This window comes from Phyllobates terribilis, unplaced genomic scaffold (assembly GCF_046119375.1).
Source record: "Phyllobates terribilis strain yellow unplaced genomic scaffold, ASM4611937v1 Scaffold_1__5_contigs__length_1240528914, whole genome shotgun sequence".
Classification (NCBI taxonomy): Eukaryota; Metazoa; Chordata; class Amphibia; order Anura; family Dendrobatidae; genus Phyllobates; species Phyllobates terribilis.
The window spans coordinates 61,544,038-61,560,053 of record NW_027362761.1 but is presented as its reverse complement, the minus strand read 5'-3'; positions in this window follow the sequence as shown (position 1 = coordinate 61,560,053).

Genomic DNA, 16,016 nt, shown 5'->3' with positions numbered 1-16,016 from the left:
TTCATATCTTTCATTAGTATGTTCTCTGGTTTCATGTTCGTGTCCGGCATTTTTCTTCCCATCCCCTCTTCTTCTAGTTTAACGCCCTCCTGATGAGTGTTGCGAGTCTCCTGGCGAATGTGTGTTTCCCGGGTTTGTTGAGGTGTAGTCCGTCTCTGGCAAGGAGTCCGTCATAGAGGTAATTCACACCGTGGTCCAGGAATCAAATCCTTGTGGTCTGCTCAGCCAGTTGTTCACATCAAGGATCCTGTTCCATCTCCTGACGCCATGACCGTCTACTGGAAGGATAGAAGAAAAAACTACCTGCGCATCCAGTTCTTTTACTTTCTTCCCCAATGCTTCAAAGTCCTTGCAGATTGTCGGTAGGTCCTTCCTTGCCGTGTCATTGGTGCCAACATGTATCAGAAGAAATGGGTGGACATCCTTGGAACTGATGAGCTTCGGTATCCTATCGGTAACATCCTTGATCTTCGCACCTGGGAGGCAGCATACTTCTAGTGCGGTTATGTCCGGTCTGCAGATAGCTGCTTCTGTTCCTCTCAGTAGTGAGTCTCCCACCACCACCACTCATCTTCCCCTCTTGGCTGTCCTTTTTCTTGCCGCTTCTGGGTGTTTCTGGGTGCTCTTTTCTTTTTTGCTTGCTGGTAGTGCCTCATCTTTAGGTGTGCGATCTTCGTCCTCCACAAGTCCTTGGAATCTGTTTCTCAGTTGTGTGGTTGGTGGTGTCTCCATGGTCTTCTTGCTTCTTTTGGTCACTTGCCTCCACTTGTCTGCCTCTGGAGGTTCTCTGACGCTTCCTTCACTTTCCGTGACCAGTAGTGACGCTTCTGTTCTGTCCAGGAAGTCTTCATTTTCCTTGATGAGTTTTAATGTCGCAATTCTTTCTTCCAGTCCCCGCACCACAACTGACGGTGACACTACAAAAGTAGAAAGAGAGTCCCGCTCTCGTTGTCGACGGTGCAAGGGCCACAAAAAGGTTGCTCCTGTAGTCTTGGCTGAAAGCGGAAATAAATAAAATGCAATGTTATGTGCCTTTATTCCAAGTGTGGGTCCTCCTTTAGAAGCAGATGAGGAGGTGACGTTGCCAATAGCAACCTCCGGTACAGTACTGAATCAGAAGGATCTGACCGCCCTAGACAGGGAGGTTAACCAATGGAAGGAAGCGTTCTACGAAATAGAGGAGGACCGCCGCAAAATCAAGGAGGAGGTTTTTCAATTAGAGATTGACAAAGACAACACACAAAAATTCCTTGTCGAGGAAGCCGAGAAGATGAAACAGGTAGCAGAGGAGGCTGCCCGACTGAGCATAGAGGCCCAGGAGGCTGCCCGACTACGCAAGCTCGCCAAGGACAACCTAAATGAGCAGCGAGCCTTAGCTGAAAAGATGCTCAAAGAGAAGATGCAAGCTGTTCAAGAAGCCACCCGTCTGAAAGCCGAAGCGGAGATGCAGCAGAAACAGAAGGAACTGGCCATGGAGCAAGCTAAGAAACTCCAAGAAGACAAGAAGCAGATGCAGCAGCAACTAGCTGAGGAGACCGAAGGCTTCCAAAAGACCTTAGAGGCCGAACGTCGACGACAGCTTGACATAAGTGCTGAAGCCGAACGCCTTAAAATACAAGTGGTGGAAATGGGTCAAGCCCAAGCCAAAGCTGAAGAAGATGCCAAGAAGTTCAGGAAACAGGCGGAAGAAATCGGTGAGAGGTCACACCAGACAGAACTGATGACCAAAGAGAAGATGACTGCGGTGCAAACCCTGGAGATACAGAGACAGCACAGTGAGAAGGAGGCGCTGCAGAATGAAGTTTCTGGGCGTGGCCAAAACCTAAAACTCATGAGGGAGCTTCAGCAATGCCAGGACCAAGTAAAGCCTCTAAGGCAGGAGAAGGAGCGGCTGGTGGTCTCTCGGTACCAGCGAGACTGGGAGCTATCCGCCTGGAAAGAGGCAATAAAAGATGAAGGGTCTGGTCACAACCGTGAGGCAGAAAAGAGGCATGAAAAGTTCAATAGGGAACTGCAACAAATCAAGAAAGACTATGAGGATCTCCTCAAGGTTAAGGAAAAACTAGAGGATGATAAGGCGGATGCAGAGCACATGCGCCAAGTGGTTGAGACCACTCTGCAGGACACTCGTGATGAAAATGGTGATCTCCGCAGAAAGACCCTAGGTCTGGAAGCTCAGGTGAAGGAGCTGCAGACGTTCTGTGATAATCTCCAGAGGGCAGAGACGTGCCTTAAGGAAAGAATCAGCAAGATGGAGGCTGAGCTGAGAAAGATGGAGGAGTCTATCGGAGAAGCCACAGACCAGGGCCAAAAGTTGGCCACTGGAGATGGGAGATATGAAACAGATACCTCCTCGAGTGATGTGAGCTCGGATGATTCGGTGGATGTAGGAGCCGAGATCAAGGAGCTCAAGGAGTCGCTACAAACCCATTGGAAGCAAAAGAATCTTGAGAGACTGGCGGTTGAGAGCCAAGTGGGTGCATTGGAGACAGAGAGGTCTGATAGAACTCTACTGTTAAAGGAACAGTTGAAGCAGGAAGAGCTTCAGAGACGGGCCGCTGAGAGGCGAGTGGCGGAGCTAGAGGAAGAAGTTTCCAGGCTCAATAGTCGCCTGACAAAGTATCACTCAGTGAACGAGGCCTCCTTGGAGAAGGAAAAGGGCAAACACGTTGCACTCACTCCCTTATACCATGAGAAGGTGGACCTGAGGAGAGCTAAGAGAGGGTTAACGGAAGATAAATATGAAATGGAAGTAGTCAGGACGGAAATTCGTGAATTTGTAGCTGTGAGTCAGCTCAGGGGAAGCATACAGGGGGAAGAAGCTGAAAGTCAGTTGCCCCTGAAACCTGAGCTAGATGATCTTTGGGGACCACTGGTGAGACAGAAACGTCCCGGTACAAATGCCTCATAGATGTACCCGAGGATTTGAGGGAAGAATGCACCAGTGAGTCCGTGCATGAAGAGTTTAAGAAGGCCGTGGGAGCCTGTAAGGTGTACTTGACCTCAGAAGCTAAACAGCTGGTGGTCCTTTCCACGACCGAAGTCACAGTGAAGAGGGTGGCTATCCTAAGTGACATGCACTGGTGATGTATTCGCACGAAGCAGGTTCTCCGGTTGAAGACGGAACAAGCCGTTAGACAACTGGAGCTTATGAGAAAAGCTCACAGTCTGCGGGAAGAGGTCATCCGGGTGCCTCATGTTCTGGTGAGAAAGCTCGTTGGGAGAAATGGTCGAGCCATGCAGATGATGGTCAAGATGTCTGGTGTGGTGAAAGTAAGCAGTCCACGTGATCGTCAGGACTGGATACCAGACGAAGACGGCAAGGTGTCAATCTCCGCTGTAGGAACGGAAGAAAGTCTTGCATATATGAGCATGCTGATAGAGTACCGAGTGACCTACCTGCGAGAGGTAGAACAGTTGAATCTCGCTAGACTGCGAGTGGATAGACAGCATCATCTGAGCAGCAGAAGAGGGCAGCCGTCTAGAAATTGTGAGACCAGACAGAGAAAGGGCCCCCTAAATAACAGAACAGCTATAGTTGGAGTTAGGGACCTTTCAAGATGTCCTGAGAGTAGTGGGCGTGGGTTTAGAGGTAGTGAGACCTCCAGTAACTCAGGTTTGAGAGGCCCATACAAACGACTCAATAGAGTACATGACAGTACGGAGACTAACTGGACCTTAGATACCAGGGCATGTGAGTCACACTGCTGTATGACTGACCGCTGGGAGCGGGGGAGACCTGACAAGCTTACGACTGACCACTGGGAGCAGGGGAGACCTGACAAGGTTACAACTGACCGCTGGGAGCAGGGGAGCTCTGACAAGGTTACGACCCGAAAAGGTGACCTGACGAAGTCAGTGACATTGACAGATGGTAGGTCCCTAAGGAATGGGCTAATGTCGATGACTAATGTTCCAGGGGCTGGACAACGCAAATGTCAAGTACATGGTCTCGGTGTGAACTGTGGGTTATAGTGGTTTGTGTATGATTTGTGTTCAACCTCACAAGTTTGAACAGAGGGGGGGGGTATGTAATGCAGCGCCTTGCTTGGCATTACTGTATGATCCAGGGTATGTTTTGGCCGACCAGGTACCTCCCCCTCAGCTGACTGGTCACATGACTGTGACATCACACAGGTCCTTTTGTACACAGAAGGTCTGAACACATGACTGTGACATCAGCTAAGGTCCTGTCTGTGTATGTGTGTGTGTGCTACAGGATATATAAACCCTGGTAGTCTTGAGACAGTGTGATAGGTGTGAGGCCTGTTCCCTGTGTGTGGGACCCCATTCGTGTGAGGCCTAGTGAGGCCGAGTGAAGCCTGGCAGCCTGAAAGGTCGAGCCTGGATCCTGTGTGTGGATGCTAGTGGCCTTGCAGGGAAAGCCGGCTGGATGAAGAGTCCTGAAAGGCGCAGGCTGGATGTTGGCGGTGTAAGCATACCAGTAGCCTTAGAGGGAGCGACGGCTAGAGACCCCCATCTGGGAAGCCGCAAAGCCACAGTGGTGGCAAACCAAATGGACTGAAGCAGCTAAACCCGGCAAAGGTAATACACTGCGTTATATGGACATTGATATGGACATTGCTATATTATTACCTTGCTGAAGGCTGTAACTTGGGCCAAGTGGGCCTGTCTGCTACTTGAGAGACTCCCTGATGTTATGTGTGTAAACATGCCGGTGATATACTAAGATGGACTGTGTGAAAAGTGGTTTATGATAAACAATAAACTGCAGCATTGGGAAATACCAGAAAGACATTGCATGTGTGCTTTAATTGACCCGGTTCAGCGAGTGTCCCCCAGTATGATGACTAGCACTGCCTTATGCAGGGCAGTGTTCAGTTGTACCTCCCCCATTCCTTGCAATGCAAGCGCAAGTATGCAGCCTGCCACCCACCCACCCCCAGGCTGCAATACCATACTGCTTGCTTGCACTTGAAATTGGGCCTTTTAGGCATGTGGAAGCGGAATCTGGCCACCATGTCATGGCTGCGTCGGCGGCCTGGTAACCATACTCAGTCCCCAGCCGCCCGGCGGCTGGGTGTCCACGCTTGGTCCCCAGCCGCCAGGGGGCGGCCGGGTGTCCATACTCGGTCCCCAGCCTCCCCTATTTGTACCGGTAACCTTCCACACACTTTTCTTAGCCTGGCCTGCTTTAGGGCAGCATTGGCCGAGTCCACCAGACAAACAGACTCCTCCGGTGGGCCCTGGCTTCTCCATCAGGCCAGTTGAGAGTGCCAAGGTGAGGAGCATGATGATGATGATAGAAGTTAGCATCTGCTTTGTTTTCTTGGAATGCAAGCGTAAGTGTGCAGCCTGTCACCCACCCACCCCCAGGCTGCAATACCATACTGCAAGCTTGCTTGCACTTGAAATGAGGCCTTTTAGGCTTGTGGAGGCAGACGCCGGCCACCACATCGTGGCTGCGTCGGCGGCCTGGTACCCATACTCAGTCCCGAGCCGCCCGGCGGTCGGATGTCCACGCTTGGTCCCCAACTGCCAGGGGGCGGCCGGGTGTCCATACTTAGTCCCCAGCCGCCCCGTGGCCAGGTGTCCACACTCTGTCCCAAGCCACCAGGGGGCGGCCGGGTGTCCATACTCGGTCCCCAGCCGCCCCTATTTGTCCCGGTAACCTTCCCCACACTTTTCTTAGCCTGGCCTGCTTTAGGGCAGCATTGGCCGAGCCCACCAGACAACCAGACTCCTCCGGTGGGCCCTGGCTTCTCCATCAGGGGAGTTGAGAGTGCCCAGGTGAGGAGCATGATGATGATGATAGAAGTTAGCATCTGCTTTGTTTTCTTGGAATGCAAGCGTAAGTGTGCAGCCTGTCACCCACCCACCACCAGGCTGCAATACCATGCTGATAGCTTGCTTGCACTTGAAATGAGGCCTTTTAGGCTTGTGGAGGCAGACGCCGGCCACCACGTCATGGCTGCGTCGGCGGCCTAGTATCCATACTCAGTCCCCAGCCACCCGGCGGCCGGGTGTCCACGCTTGGTCCCCAGCCACCAGGGGGCGGCCGGGTGTCCATAAACGGTCCCCAGCCACCCCTATTTGAAGGACAGCCTAACCACAAACACGTGAACAAGTGAATGTGGCCAGGGATGGTCCATCTCACTGACGCCTTCACACTGGGTTAATATTGTAGAAGCCGGGACACAGTTGGACACTGGGATGCAACACGTCCTCCAGACATAGACGATTGCGGGTCCTGAGTCAATCAGGCTTCAACACGAAGTTCAGAAGGTAGACAGCAGCAGTGGTCGGCCTCCTACACAACGAGTAAATTATTCATGATCATGAGACCATCCATCTCCTTAGCTTTCTGTTCCTTGGAATGCAAGCGCATGTACGTAGTAGCGGCTAGGCCTAAGGTGGTCAGCGTTTTGGCACATATCTTAGCTCCTCCGAGGATTGCTGGATGTTTTCCTGCTACTATCCAAGTTCTATGACTCCCGTTAAAACAAAGCTTCATGTGATGAATGATGGATGAGGTGGTGGCAAAGGAGAAAGAGAAGGAGGAACAGGGACCATTCACATCAATATCGGGCTAGTCAATCACACATGTCTTGTAGGATATGTTTCTGTACCAAAAGGAGAGGTTCGGCTACACAGTTATAGGGCATACAGTGAGTGCAATGCCAACCAAAAATTTTGAGGCACTCCAATGCCCCTTGGAAGTGACATGGAGGTCAGAGGACCTTAACTAAACCGTTTTTTCCATTTATAGCAACTGGGACTCCTGTACACTGTTGGCCTAAGCAGTGAATGGAAGGCTTTCCAAAAATTATGAGGAACTGCAATGCCCCTTGAAACAGACGTGGATTACAGCGTACTAAAAACCTTCTATCCATTATTGGGGAGTGGGTCTCCCTTAGTGTTCGCCTATGCATTGAAAAGCAAAAGCTGACTAAAATTAGGAGGAAATGCAATGCCCGTTGGAAGAGTCGTGGTGGTTAGCGTTAATTAAAAACAACATTTCAATGCCCTTGGAAGAGCTGTGGAGTTCAGAGTGGTTTAACAAGACTGTTTTAATGCCCCTTGGAAGAGTGGTGGAGGTTGCAGTAGCTTAACAAGATGGTTTTAATGCTCCTTGGAAGAGACGTGGAGGTCGCAGTAGCTTAACAAGATGGTTTTAATGCTCCTTGGAAGAGTGGTGGAGGTCGCAGTAGCTTAGCAAGACGGTTTTAATGCCCCTTGGAAGAGTGGTGGAGGTCGCAATGGAATAAAAAGACAATATCAATGCTCCTTGGAAGAATGATGGAGGTCGCAGTAGCTTAACAAGACGGTTTTAATGCCCCTTGGAAGAGTGGTGGAGGTCGCAGTGGAATAAAAAGACAATATCAATGCCCCTTCGAAGAGACGTGGAGGTCACAGTAGCTTAACAAGACGGTTTGATGCCCCTTGGAAGAGACGTGGAGGTCACAGTAGTTTGACAAGACGGTTTTAATGCCCCTTGGAAGAGTGGTGGAGGTCGCAGTAGCTTAAAAAGACGGTTTTAATGCCCCTTGGAAGAGCGGTGGAGGTCGCAGTGGAATAAAAAGACAATATCAATGCCCCTTGGAAGAGACGTGGAGGTCACAGTAGCTTAACAAGATGGTTTTACTGTCCCTTGGAAGAGTGCTGGAGGTCTCAGTAGCTTAACAAGAAGGTTTTAATGCCCCTTGGAAGAGACGTGGAGTTCACAGTAGCTTAGCAAGATGGTTTTAATGCCCCTTGGAAGAGACGTGGAGGTCACAGTAGCTTAACAAGATGGTTTTAATGCCCCTTGGAAGAGACGTGGAGGTCACAGTGGAATAAAAAGACAATATCAATGCCCCTTCGAAGAGTGGTGGAGGTCGGAGTAGCTTAACAAGACGGTTTTAATGCCCCTTGGAAGAGTGGTGGAGGTCGCAGTGGAATAGAAAGACAATATCAATGCCCCTTGGAAGAGTGGTGGAGGTCGCAGTAGTTTAACAAGACAGTTTTAATGCCCCTTGGAAGAGTGGTGGAGGTCGCAGTGGAATAAAAAGACAATATCAATGCCCCTTGGAAGAGACGTGGAGGTCACAGTAGCTTAACAAGAATGTTTTAATGCCCCTTGGAAGAGTGCTGGAGGTCGCAGTAGCTTGACAAGATGGTTTTAATGCCCCTTGGAAGAGACGTGGAGCTCACAGTAGCTTAACAAGATGGTTTTAATGCCCCTTGGAAGAGACATGGAGGTCACAGTAGCTTAACAAGATGATTTTAATGCCCCTTGGAAGAGATGTGGAGGTCACAGTGGAATAAAAAGACAATATCAATGCCACTTGGAAGAGTGGTGGAGGTCACAGCAGCTTAACAAGATGGTTTTAATGCCCCTTGGAAGAGAAGTGGAGGTCACAGTAGCTTAACAAGATGGTTTTAATGCCCCATGGAAGAGACGTGGAGTTCACAGTGGAATAAAAAGACTATATCAATGCCCCTTGGAAGAGTGGTGGAGGTCATAGTAGCTTAACAAGACGGTTTTAATGCACCTTGGAAGAGACGTGGAGGTCACAGTAGCTTAACAAGACAGTTTTAATGCCCCTTGGAAGAGACGTGAAGGTCACAGTGGAATAAAAAGACAATATCAATGCCCCTTGGAAGAGACGTGGAGGTCACAGTAGCTTAACAAGACGGTTTTAATGCCCCTTGGAAGAGTGGTGGAGGTCGCAGTAGCTTAAGAAGACGGTTTTAATGCCCCTTGGAAGAGTGGTGGAGGTCGCAGTGGAATAAAAAGACAATATCAATGCCCCTTGGAAGAGACGTGGAGGTCACAGTAGCTTAACAAGACGGTTTTAATGCCCCTTGGAAGAGATGTGGAGGTCAGAGTGGTTTAACAAGACGGTTTTAATGCCCCTTGGAAGGGACGTGGAGTTCACAGTAGCTTAACAAGACGGTTTTCATGCCCCTTACAAGAGCCATGCAGTACAGCATATTAAAAACATTATTCCCATTATTGGGGAGTGGGTCTTTCATAGTCGTTGCCTATGCCTTCCAAGCAAAAGCTGCCAAAAATTAGGATGGAGGAACTTGCAATGCTGGCAGAACGGACCACGGTCACCCTGGTGGTATAGTGGTGGTGGAGGCTCAGGATAAGGAGAAGAGCAAAATACAGCCAAAATGAGGAAGCGTATACCCATGTGTGGGTGTGAAGCTGTGCATGAGAATACACCTCCCGAAATAACACAGTGGATTTGACTTTATGTTACTCTGCTGTCATTTGGTGGTGATGAGAAGTCTGGCCCAATCCAGCCCTTGTTCATTTTGATAAGGGTCAGCTTGTCAGCATTGTCAGATGACAGGCGAGTGCGCTTATCAGTTATAATTCCCCCAGCGGCACTAAAAACACGCTCCGATAAGCTAGCAACAGGGCAGGCCAGGACCTCCAAGGCGTACAGAGCGAATTCATTCCAAGTGTCCAGCTTGGATACCCAATAATTAAAAGGCACAGAGGAATCACGGAGGATGCTGGTACGATGGGCAAGGTACTCCCTCACCATCTTTTGAAACTTTCCACTCCTTGTGTGAGTACCCCGCGCCTCAGGGCCTGTAAGCTGGGCGGGTCTCAGAAAACTGTCCCAGAATGTTGACAGTGTTCCCCTGCCTCTGCTCGATTGGAGTTGCATCTCTCTCGCCTGTACGCCTTGGTTGGGCAACGAACTGAGACCTCTGCCGCTAGAGTGTTCAGATGGGAATTTTTTTAACAGTTCTGCAGCAAGGGCCTTCTGGTACTGCCCCATTTTTGTAGACCTCTCCACCTCAGGAATAAGAGAGTGAAAGTTCTCCTTGTAACGGGGGTCTAAAAGTGTCACCAACAAGTAATGACTGTCATCCAACATTTTGACAACGCGAGGGTCACGGTTAAGGCAGCGTAACATGAAGTCAGCCATGCATGCCAGACTGGTAACGGGCAAGACTTCCAAGTCCTCACCAAGATGACGACTGACCATGCTCTCCTCCTCCTCCTCCCCCCTGTCCTCAGGCCACCCACGCTGAACCGACGGTATGACAGTTGTACAGGTACTACCGTCTACAGCGCATGATACCAGCTCCTGTTCTTCCTCTTCCTCCTCCTCCTCCTCTCCCTCATTGTCCCCCAATGCACGTTGCGATGAGATGAGGTTGGGCTGTGTGTAATCGCCCATTACAGCTTCTTGATCCATCTCATCCTACTCTGGCTGCAATGTCTCCTCTTTAATTCTCTGCAGAGAGCGTTGCAAAAGACAGACAAGTGGGATGCTGACGCTAATGATGGCGTCATTGCCACTCAGCATCTTGGTGGACTCCTCAAAGTTTGTCAGGATGGTACATATGTCAGACATCCAGGTCCGCTCCTGAGGTTTTATGTGTGGAGTCTGACCTGAATATCGACGGCCTTGTTGCAGCTGATACTCCACAACTGCTCTCTTCTGCTCACAAATCCTTTGTAACATGTGGAGGGTAGAGTTCCAACGTGTGAGGACATCACACACCAGTTGGTGTGCTGGAAGCTGCAAACGCTGCTGCAACACAGCAAGGGCGGCGGAAGCTGTAGCCGACTTCCAAAAATAAGCTGACCGGCGGCGTACTTTGACGAGCAGATCTGGCAACTCGGGGTACGATTTAAGAAACCGCTGAACCATGAGGTTAAGCACATGAGCCAGGCATGGTACGTGTGTGATCTCACCTCACCTCAGAGCCGCCACCAGGTTACGGCCATTGTCACACACAACCATGCCTGGATGTAGGTTCAGCGGTCTCAGCCACAGATCTGCCTGCTCTTTCACAGCTGTCCACAACTCACAAGCAGTGTGAGATTTATCACCTAAGCTTATGAGTTTCAGCACAGCCTGTTGCCTCTTGGCTGAGGCAGTACTGCAGTGCTTCCAGCTTGTAACTCATGTGGTGATATCTGAGATGGAGGCTGAACATGAGGAGGAGGAGGAGGATGATGCGCAGGAGCTGTACACTGTGGGGGCAACTCTGACTGACATAGGGCCCGCAATCCTTGGTGTGGGGAGGATGTGTTCTGTCCCAAGGTCCGACTGGGTCCCAGCTTCCACTATGTTTACCCAGTGTGCCGTCAGGGAGATGTACCGTCCCTGGCCACAAGCACTTGTCCACGTGTCCGTTGTCAGGTGGACTCTCCCAGTAACTGCGTTGTTGAGGGCACGGCAGATATTTTGGGACACGTGCTTGTGTAGTGCGGGGATGGCACACCGGGCAAAATAGTGTCGGCTGGGCCGAGCACCGAGGGACGGCCACCGCCATAAGGTTGCGGAAGGATTCCGTCTCCACCAGCCTAAAAGGCAGCATTACCAATGCAAGCAGTCATGAAATGTGCGAATTTAGGACTGTGGCCTGTGGGGCGTTGGCTGCGAATTTGCGCTTTCGTTCAAAGCTCTGGGATATGGACAATTGATCGTTGCGGTGGGACGTGGACGTTGATGCTGTTTCTTGAGAAACTGCCATAACAAGTGAAGACTGAGAGGAGCGGGCATCTTTGCATGCAGTATGGACAAGGGACTGCCTTGCACGCACAACAGGGGGTTCTCTTACATGCACAACAGCGGAAGAAGCAGTGGTGACACCCGCTGACACTGGTCGTGGACCCTGGGGTTTGCCCCACAAAGTCGGGTGCTTTGCTGACATGTGCCTGATCGTGCTGGTGGTGGTCAGGCTGGTAGTTTTGTCATCCCTGCTGATGCTGGCATGGCAGGTGGTACAAATGGCCATTTTGGGGTCATCAGCAGAGTCTTTAAAAAAATTCCAGACTCTGGAAGACCTACCGGTTGTACTGGCAACGTCCCTCGTATTGGTGTTACGGTCAACTGTTGCCCGCCTTCTGTGTGCGGCCACCACACTGCTTCTTCCTGCCTGTTGGGGTACTCTGCCTCCCTCCCCTTGTGTGCTGCTGGCCTCGCTCTGCATGTCCTCCTGCCACGTTGGGTCAGTTACTAGATCATCCACCACCTCCTGCTCTTCCACTTGCGCACGACGATCCTCCTCCTCACTTCGTAGCAATTGTGTCTCGTCATCGTCCATCTCTTGTGACAAATTGCCAGCGTCGACTTCCTGTGGCCGTGGCTGTTCAAATATTTGGGCATTGCTACATGGGATCTCCTCTTCCACCACTTCAAGCGGAGCAGGCGAGGGGCACAAATATGTAAATGGACCAGTGAACAGCTCTTCAGAGTGTCCAAGTGTGGGATCAGTTGCTGTCTGACGACACTCGGCATGGTGGGAGGAAGGAGCATCAGGGTGAGGAGGAGTATACGGTCGAGACTCACGGCTACTAAAACTTGACCGTGTGGGAGTCAGATCGGAGGTGTGGTGCCCAGGTAACTGGAAGTATTATCTGCTATCCAATTAATAACCTGTTCACACTGATCAGTTCGCAATACTGGTATTGCAGTGTGCTTTCCTAGTAATTCGGTCAAGAAGTGGGAGCGAGAAGATGTGGCTGTTGGTTGTGGCACATTTTCACCTTGGCCATGGCCCCGTCCTCTACACGCACCATCACCAGAACGTCCAGTTCCACGTCCCTTGCCACGCGCCTTGCCCATTGTAAATGAAGTAAAATAGCTTACACTAGCACTATCAATGGAAAAAGGGTAATAAAAAGGAGATTAGAACCGTGGAAGAGGAAAACCACAGTTCTATTTCTCTGGCCTACACCAGAATCTTTTAAACACATATATTTGTGTCTGAACAGTCAGGGAGACACTATTACTGTTTTTTTTTTATGTAAAAGAGGCCAAAAGCTGGATAATACAGAGATTTGAACCGTGGAACTGCAAAACCAAACTTCTAGTTATCTGGCCTACACCAGAATATTTTAAACATATATATTTGTGTCTGAACAGTCAGGGAGACACTATTACTGTTTTTTTTATGTAAAAAAGGCCAAAAGCTGGATAATACAGAAATTTGTACCGTGCAACAGCAAAACCAAACTTCTAGTTATCTGGCTTACGCCAGAATATTTTAAACATATATATTTGTGTCTGAACAGTCAGGGAGACACTGTTACTGTTTTTTTTATGTAAAAAAGGCCAAAAGCTGGATAATACAGAGATTTGAACCGTGCAACTGCAAAACCAAACTTCTAGTTATCTGGCCTACACCAGAATATTTTAAACATATATATTTGTGTCTGAACAGTTAGGGAGACACTATTACTGTTTTTTTTACGGAAAAAAAAACCAAAGGCTGGATAATACTGAGATTTGAACCGTGGAACTGCAAAACCAAACTTCTAGTTATCTGGCCTACACCAGAATATTTTAAACAGATATATTTGTGTCTGAACAGTCAGGGAGACACTATTACTGTTTTTTTACGGAAAAAAGGCCAAAAGCTGGATAATACTGAGATTTGAACCGTGGAACTGCAAAACCAAACTTCTAGTTATCTGGCCTACACCAGAATATTTTAAACAGATTATATTTGTGTCTGAACAGTCAGGGAGACACTATTACTGTTTTTTTTTCCGGAAAAAAGGGCAAAAGCTGGATAATACTGAGATTTGAACCATGGAACTGCAAAACCAAACTTCTAGTTATCTGGCCTACAACAGAATATTTTAAACAGATATATTGGTGTCTGAACAGTCACAGACACACTCATTTTTTTTTTTTTGGGGGGGATACCAAAAGGTTAATAAGGCGTGTATTTGTACAGTCTGACTGAGGAAAAAAAATACAGGATTTAGATGAAAAAAAATAGGATTTTTCCTGGCCCCTGAGACCGGGGGATAAGTCTAGCAATTTGACCAGCCGGAGCACACAGGACTGTAATGCAGTGTTTGTTGGTATAACCACTGCGTCTTCTATACATCCTGCCTGCCTGCCTGATATCTGGGATGGATATTAGTCCTAAGAAGGACTGTTTGTTTGATTTGGCAGGCTTTAGAGACCCTACACTAAATATTTCACAGTATAAATCTCTCCCTAGCTCTGCAGCACTGACCCTACACTGTCTGATCCGGAGCGACTGTGTCCAAGATGGCTTCGCCCGGTTTTAAATACTCAAGGTGACGCTGTGCGGCCAGCCAATCACTGTAATGCCCACAAACAACATGGCTGCGGCATTACAGTGACTGGCTGGCAATCCCTGCATGTTCATTGGCTCTGTAAAGAGCGCCGAACGTGCAGGGCGGAGACCCAAGCTCCAGCCCGAGTAACCCGGAAATGCTCAGTGCTCGCCGAACATCCGAGTAGCGAGATGCACGGGCGAGTACCGAGCAGTGTCGAGCATGCTCGCTCAACACTACCTATTATTGATGAAGTGGAGGCATTCCAGATGGGAAGGTACATAAGCAGCAATGAAGCTGTTTGGAGAATACTAGGATTCTCCATTCATGAGCGCTACCCACCAGTTGTACATCTGAGTGGGCTCTTGGAAAATGGACAGAGAGTTTACTTTAACCCAGCAAACTTGCAGCAGCAGCTCCTAACACCACCTAAGACCACCCTCTTGGCATTTTTTGAGCTGTGTCAACAAGCTTCTTTTGCAAAAACAATTCTCTACAGTGATTTACCAAAGTACTACACTTGGAATGCTCCAGAAAAACACTGGAACGGAGGAAACAGGGGCTTGATATTGAAGGTTATCCACGGGTGAAAGCAACTGATACTCTTGGTCGCATCTACACTGTTCATCCGTCAAATGCAGAGTGCTTCTACCTGTTATGATCTGCAACATGTACTAAGGAAAGATAGGAGAAAGCTGTCCCTACAGTAAGACTAAGCTGAATCCCTACGATGTAGTGGGCTGCCTGTTCCTAGTGAACAGACACGCTAGTCTGAACGAAGACCTATAGATTTAAGGGAGGGGTCCCTAAAAGAACTAAGGACTGGAACAAAAATGGGACACCTCCTAAACAGAAGGTGTTGCAGAACACAAAAGACAAACTGACAAAAAGTACTAGAGGTCCCAGAGGACCAAGCGAACTAGACAGAGAAAGGCACAGAAGCACCTGGCTAGAGAGACAGTCAACCACTGAAGTCCAGCACAGCCAGAAGGGCAGAGCTGGAATATAAAGGCAGATGGTCACATGACCGCAAACCACAAGATTAAAAAAACAAACAGGAGGGTTCTAACAGTACCCCCTCTTTTATGAGGATCCTCCAGATCCTCCAGGCCCAGGCCTATCTGGAAACCTCCTGTGGAAAGCTTTAACAAGCCTAGGAGCAGAGACATCATCCGTCCTTACTCAGGAGTTGTCTTCGGGACCGAAACCCTTCCAGGAGACAAGATACTGTAATCTTCCTCTATGCCATCAAGAATTCAAGATACGAGAAATGTCATATTCGCCGTCTTCCACCACAGGAGGAACTGTGACAGTGGCGTCCCTATCAGATACGTCAGCCTTTTTCAACAAGGAAACATGAAACACAGGATTAATCTTCCAGTAAGTAGGGACATCCAACCTAACAGCAGACGGGTTAACTACCTGAAGCACTTTAAATGGACCCACAAACTTAGGACCCAGTTTTTTAGAGGGCATCCTCAACCGCAGCTTCTTCGAGGACAACCAAACCATGTCACCCACAGTAAACAAAACCTCTTTACTTTTCCTGTCAAAATACTTCTTGGACTTCGTGTTAGCCTCTTGAAGGTTACAATGTACATTAGTCCAAACTCTCTCCAAATCACCGGAAAAATTCTCCTCCTCCAGCACCGCCGACCCCAATTTGGAGAACGAACCAAAACATGGATTGTCTCCCAGTACAACAAAAAAAAGGAGAACACCCAGCAGAGGAGGATGTATGATTGTTAAGAGCAAATTCTGTGAGAGGCAGAAACTCAGACCACACCTCTTGATTGTCCGCCACAAAACAACGCAAAAACTGTTCAACATCCTGGTTCTTTCTTTCAGTCTGTCCATTCGACTCCGGATGATAACCAGATGAAAATGACAAATGGACTCCCAACCTTTCACAAAAAGGACGCCAAACGCGAGCCACAAACTGAGGTCCTCTATCAGAAACAATATCCGTGGGAACGCCATGGAGCTTGACAATCTCCTT